Genomic DNA, 5,897 nt, shown 5'->3' with positions numbered 1-5,897 from the left:
GGGTGGAAGGCAGGCAGATAGTGGGGGCTCAGAATTCTGAGCTGCCTGGCTCAGAATGGTAGTATTCCAAGTGTTATGAATTTGGAATTTGAGATGGGGACTCTGGATGGGTGTAAGGCCAGTTGTGGATATAATAGAGGGAGAAGAAAATGTTCTAGGAGTAGGATACATAACTCCAGATGTGAGAAAAGAGGTGTTCCAAAGCAATGGAAAGGTAGTGAGATGGGTCAAAGGGCTCAGGGTACACATAGGAGAACAGAAGGTTTTAGATGTAGGGTAGGAGTTTTAGGTGTGGATGAAGGGGAGCATTCTGGTATTATGTATCAAGAATACAGTTTTAGATGGGGGATAACTTTGGAGAGGGCAGAATCCTAGGTGTGTTGAATGGGAGTACAAGGGCATTATGCCTGTGTTTGCGTGTCGCTGTGGGGAGGGGGAAGGATGTACGCCTCTGTGTGGTTTGAGGCTCACAGACCAGGAAGTAGGCTGGTAAAATGCTAAAGCAAGTAAGAGCTAAGATGGGAAGGGTTTAAGAAAGGGCAGGAGGTAGAGCTCACGGCAGAACTCTACCGCCCTGAGAGCTTGAGATCATCTGGGTTAGCTCCCTACCCACATTGCTCTCAGAGCCCCGTCCATGGCTCTGTATACAGTGGCCCCTTCAAGCTCTACCAGCTGGGCACCAGGCAGTCTCTCCACTCATGCTGTGTCCTGACTCTCGCTCCTTGCTATATTGGGATATAGAGTAAGTCCTTTCCAGAATGTGTTCCAGAAACCAAAATTTCTAACAAAATGTCTAGACCCCAAGAGAACCCAAAGGGAGCCTGGGAGGAGCAGCAAGTACCCCAGGAACATTGCTGATGGGACTAGAGAGGATAGGAACCCTGGCCTGGGGTTCAAAGAGGATGGCCTCCCTGAAATGTGCTTTAAAGGACCAGAAAGATTTGGGTTTAGGGTATATATTATAGCAAAGCAGTGAGGAGTGAGGAGGCTGAGATGGGGTTTGGGGGGCAGTAGAGAAGTGAAATCAGCCACAGTAAATTGTTTGGATGATCCTGAGGGGATTATAAGCTCAGATGTCTGAAGGAGCTAGGCAGGTGACATAAATGAGTGAAGCAGGCCAGGTACAAAATGAATTTAAGAAACGTGGGGATGGACAAATTGAGAACATGCCCCAAATAGCTAAGGACCTTCAAGACAAAACAATAAAATGATACACGGGGTGGCAGGCCGAATGAAATCTGGCCCATGGACCATCAGTTTGAAACCCCAAGAGAGTAGCAAGGGCTTTGGCTGACTAAGGGTGTATGGCAAAGGCCTTGGATGCCCAGCCCAGCTGAAGAAGAACATTCTACAACAAAGCCTAACTGCCAAGGACCACAGGGCAGCAGTGCTTCCTGGATGGAGCCTTCCTCACCCTTCTTCCCTCACAAGCTAACAGTTTATTGTAAACTCAGCACACTTGGCCTCAGACCCATAATTTGCTTGCTAGATGACCTCATTCCTTCTCCATCAAAGCCTTCCGACCTAAGGACCCCTCGGCAAAGCCCCCTTCCCCAAATATCTCCCAGACTGGCCTTGCTTTGTGTACAGAGCATCATCTCCTGGCCCATTACAAGACTCCAGCGTGCATTTCGGAGCTGACTCAGGCCTGCCTGCTTCCTTAGGCCTTGGTCCTCTGGGTGTGACCCCCCTCGCCCCACCTCCCAGAATCACCTAATCCCTTTTCATCCCCCTCTGGCGAGGTGGGCAGAGAAGGGCTCCAGGCACCCGGGCTCCCATTGTCTGTGCTCCTTGAAACGTTTAAAGGGATTAGGGGCTGGGGGCTGGGCCCCGGTTGCCTTCAGGGATGTGTGTTCAGTCGGGGAGAAGATGAGATTCCACTTCCTTCCATCCCACCCGACCAGAAGGGCTGGTGAGTGCAAGATAGATGGTGTGGATAAGGGGGCATTCAATTAATTCCAATTTAAACCCAATTTGGTCTCCTTTATAATTAGAACAGCAGGCGTGTTTTAATAGTGGATTATCTCTCCCGGGCAGTCGTTTGTCATTGCTCTTTCTCTGCACTAGGTCTTCTGGACCACCCCACCCGGGCAAGGGAGATGAAGCTGGGGGAGCACGGCAGGGCATGGATGGGGAGACCTTTGGGCATGGGTGCACAGAGGAGCGGTGACCACAGAGGCCCACGCCCATCTTAGTCCATGTCTTACCTAAGAAAGTCCTGCTCTGTGCCTCAGTTTCCCTGGCCATAAAATGAGGGAGGGGCATATCAGTGAAGATTCTTTACTCTGACATCCATAGAATAGGAGAGAGGAGAAACTGATGGTAGATCTAGAAGGTGGAGCCATAGGGCTCAAAAGAGGAGTCGGAGATATGGGCACTGCTGTGTGACCTTGGGTGAGCCATTGACCTTTCTGTGCTTCAGTTTTCTCACCTGGCAAATGGGGACAGTGATGATGACCATCGTACAGAATGTGTCATTTACAATATTGTCTTAAATGGCCCTACAGCCACATGTTTTCAAGTGAGCTCTCATGTAGGAGGCCTCCACCAGTGTCTTTTCTCACCCTGTTCCCTACAGAGGCCCCTTGGAGACACACTAATGAAAATCCACAGTTAGACATGGGCAGCCATAGGATATGGGCAGCTCCAGCCTTGCTCTGAAGGGGCTCAGGAGGTTCAGAGGAGACTTCAGAGATGATCTCGAAGCTTCCAAATCCCCCCTGGGCAAAACAAAGGCCCCCTGGCAATTGGAGAACTAATACTTGAGTTGAGTCACTCGGGGGGGCTGTCTGGGAAAACTGGCATCCCTTGGCCTGACTCTGTGTCCTTTGCTGTTTGAAAGAGTCCATGTCTCTTTGGGCCCTGCCCACCCCTCAAGTCAATAAGGTGGTTGTCATCATTATGCCTGCTGGCAAGTAGAGAAACTGAGGCTCACAGAGGAAAAGGTGATGCGTGGGGGCCATTTGTCCTGTGAGGCAGAGAAAGTTCGTCAGTCCTTCACCCTGAGTCCAGTCTCGTCTGGAGCCTAACCCCCACTTTGCAGATGAGGTACCCCAGGCACCCAGATCCAGCCCTGGACCAGTGGCTTGCAACTTTCCCCTGGAGCAGGGGCTCTGTCTGCAGGGATCAGAGCCTACTCCCCTCGATCTAGCCCACCGCCCTCTCCCTGCCTGCCCCTCGGCACCAGGACCTCAGCCACCGCCTGTGGCCTCACAAATCCTCCCAGGGACGTCTGGGTAATTACAAGATTCTTCATTTACTGATGACACTTTTCATTACCTAGAATGAACGCAGCCTTGTTCCCTCCCCACTGCCCAGGCAGGGCTGTTCCTCATGTCGGTGGGATTGATGGGCCAGGTTGGGACTGGTACCTCCCTCCCCTCGGCCTTAAGACAGCTGCTCTTGTCACCGGATGCTTCATCCTGCGGCACGGGCTTTCTCCTCCTCTGAGGGCAGGGCACTATGCTTGGCACCCCCACATCGAACCCACACAGCCATCCCCCCCTTTCTTCACCACAAGGAAATGAAGGCTCAGAGAAAATAAACTACTTTCCTGAGTTCACAAAGCTGCTGTGTGAAAACAAATCTAGGCTCCACCACCAAGCCCTTCTCCCTACAAAAGCCCTGTAAAAAATTTGAAAACCCCCAGTTTTACAACCAGATGCAAAAGGAAAGCCAAAAAACCTGATTCTTGCTCTCTGAATCTGTCACGAGATCATTCATGAGAGGCCAAGTCAGTCCAGCACAGGTGGAGATGAGGGCCAGCCAGGGCTCCTAAGCTGCAGGCTCTGCGTGGGGGCTCCAGGCAGCCTTGCGCAGACAGGTCTTGGTTTCTGTTTCTAGTCCATCAGCTACACTTTGGTGCCTGGAAGCGTCACAGAGTAGCTGGAAGAGAGGCAGGACTAGACGGCCCGAGGGACCTCCCTCCCCTGCTCAGGCTCTCCATCACTCTAAGGCACTGTAACTCACCTGGGGAAGCTCATACGAGTGTCTCTGACTGCACTGGGCCGAGCCCCTGGACCTAAAACCATAAGAAAGTCCTAAATTTGGGGGGAAGGGAGGCTGGAGAGGGAGGCAAGGGTTTACCTGCCACAGCCTCTATGAGGCTGGAAAACTGAGGCTCTTGCCAGAAAAGGTTTTTCTATCCTGAGGGAATTGCAAACCAGCAGGGTAGCTTATTTATATACACGAATATATGCAAGAATATACATGTGTGTGTGTGAGTGTGTGTGCGTGTGTATATGCTTTGTGATATTTGTGCCAACTTAACACACAGCATGGAAGCTTAAAGCTGACAAGTGAAATTTAGTTAGCAGGGCGCCCCTTATTCCCGATTTATTACTTCACCAGGGACTCATGCAGGCTGCAGGGCTGGAGAGTTGGTGGCAGGGAGAGAGCGGGCGACCCAGGCACCAGTTGAATTATGAGTCACAATCTATAAACCATTACGTGTTGTGGATTGCAATGATATTTATTGCAATCTGACCACTCGCATTTCAAAACTTGGTTTCTCACGTAGGGAAGAGAAAAGGATCTAAAAAATATGTTTTAGAGCCAGCTGCCCTCGGCTGCAGGGGGTCAGCCTGTGGCCTACAGACCTGAGGATAGATTGACACCCCCAGTCGCCCCCTTCACTTACCCCCACACCCCCGACAGTGGGACCCGAAGACGCTCAGTCCATTATGCTGGGTAAAAACTTCATTTATTTTTAAGAGTAAGATGCAAAAGAAGGATGAAAGGAATCTACCATTTACTGGCCTCCTTGGTACCAGCCCCGTGTGGAGGTATGTTCTCCTGTAATAAGCCTGAGAAAGAAACACCCTTATCCCCCCATTGACAGCTGGGGAAGTTGAGGCCCAGAAAGATGTATTGGTTTATTCCCGGAGACAGCACAGCATAACGGTTAGCAGTTGGACTCTAGAGCAGTGACACATGTGACTGAACTGAAAAAGAATAGAAATTACGTGAGATAACGTGTGAGATGAGCTTTCGGGAAGATGCAATACACAGTATTGGGATTATTATGGTTGGTAAAGCTCGTGGTAGATTTGTAACCAGGTGTGTAGGGCCTCAAAGCTCCAGAACTTTCCACACCATCAGCCTGCCAATTGAGTTGAGTGACTTACTCAAGCCCAAGAGCCAGGGAGGGCAGCACCAGGGAGCCCAGCCTTGTGCTTTCAGCTTTTCTCCCCCTGGGGTCATTATCCAGGCATCTCTTTTACCTTCCTGCTCACTGGCTTTACTGTATGTGGTGTGGGGGGATGGGGCATCTCATCTTGTCTCTCCACAGGTTGCAGAAAACCCAGAGAGGCCTGAAGTTTGCAGAACACAGTGAACCCAGATCATTCTGCCATCAAGTAGTTTGGAGGTCAGTTATAGCTACACTGTTTCCTCCCCTGCAGACCTTCTCAGAGCCTTTTTACACCACGAGGCTTGTTACTGCTCTGTGAGAAGGTATAAGGTTTCAAGTGTTTCCTAATTTATTGATCAGGAGAGTGTGGGGAGGAAGGAACCCCTATAACATGCTCATGTTAACAGTGGTCTGGTGGGAGGGCTGTTTCTTGGGCTTCAGGGTACAGTCTCCACTTTCTGCATCACTCATTGTGACTTTGGAAACCCTACTTGATCTCTCATGACTTAGAGAGCATCCCTGGGTGTATTTGGGTCAGCTGGAGCCCAGGACAGAGAGTGGCAAGCAGAAAAGAAAGGACCAGAGCCACACTGGGATCAGCCGAGTGCAGACCATTGTGTGTCCTTGGCAAGCACCTTCCCTCCCTGGGCCTTAGTTTCCCCACCTGTTAGATTGGATGAGTTTGAAGCGTCATCCAGTTCAGGCTTTGTGTGCTTGAGCATCTGCAGTGCAGAAGGAATCCTGACTCCTCTTGGGCTGTGTGCTC

The sequence above is a fragment of the Canis lupus genome, chromosome 4, assembly GCF_003254725.2.
Source record: "Canis lupus dingo isolate Sandy chromosome 4, ASM325472v2, whole genome shotgun sequence".
Taxonomy (NCBI): domain Eukaryota; kingdom Metazoa; phylum Chordata; class Mammalia; order Carnivora; family Canidae; genus Canis; species Canis lupus.
The sequence above is the reverse complement of the archived record's forward strand: the minus strand, read 5'-3'. Positions refer to the sequence as shown.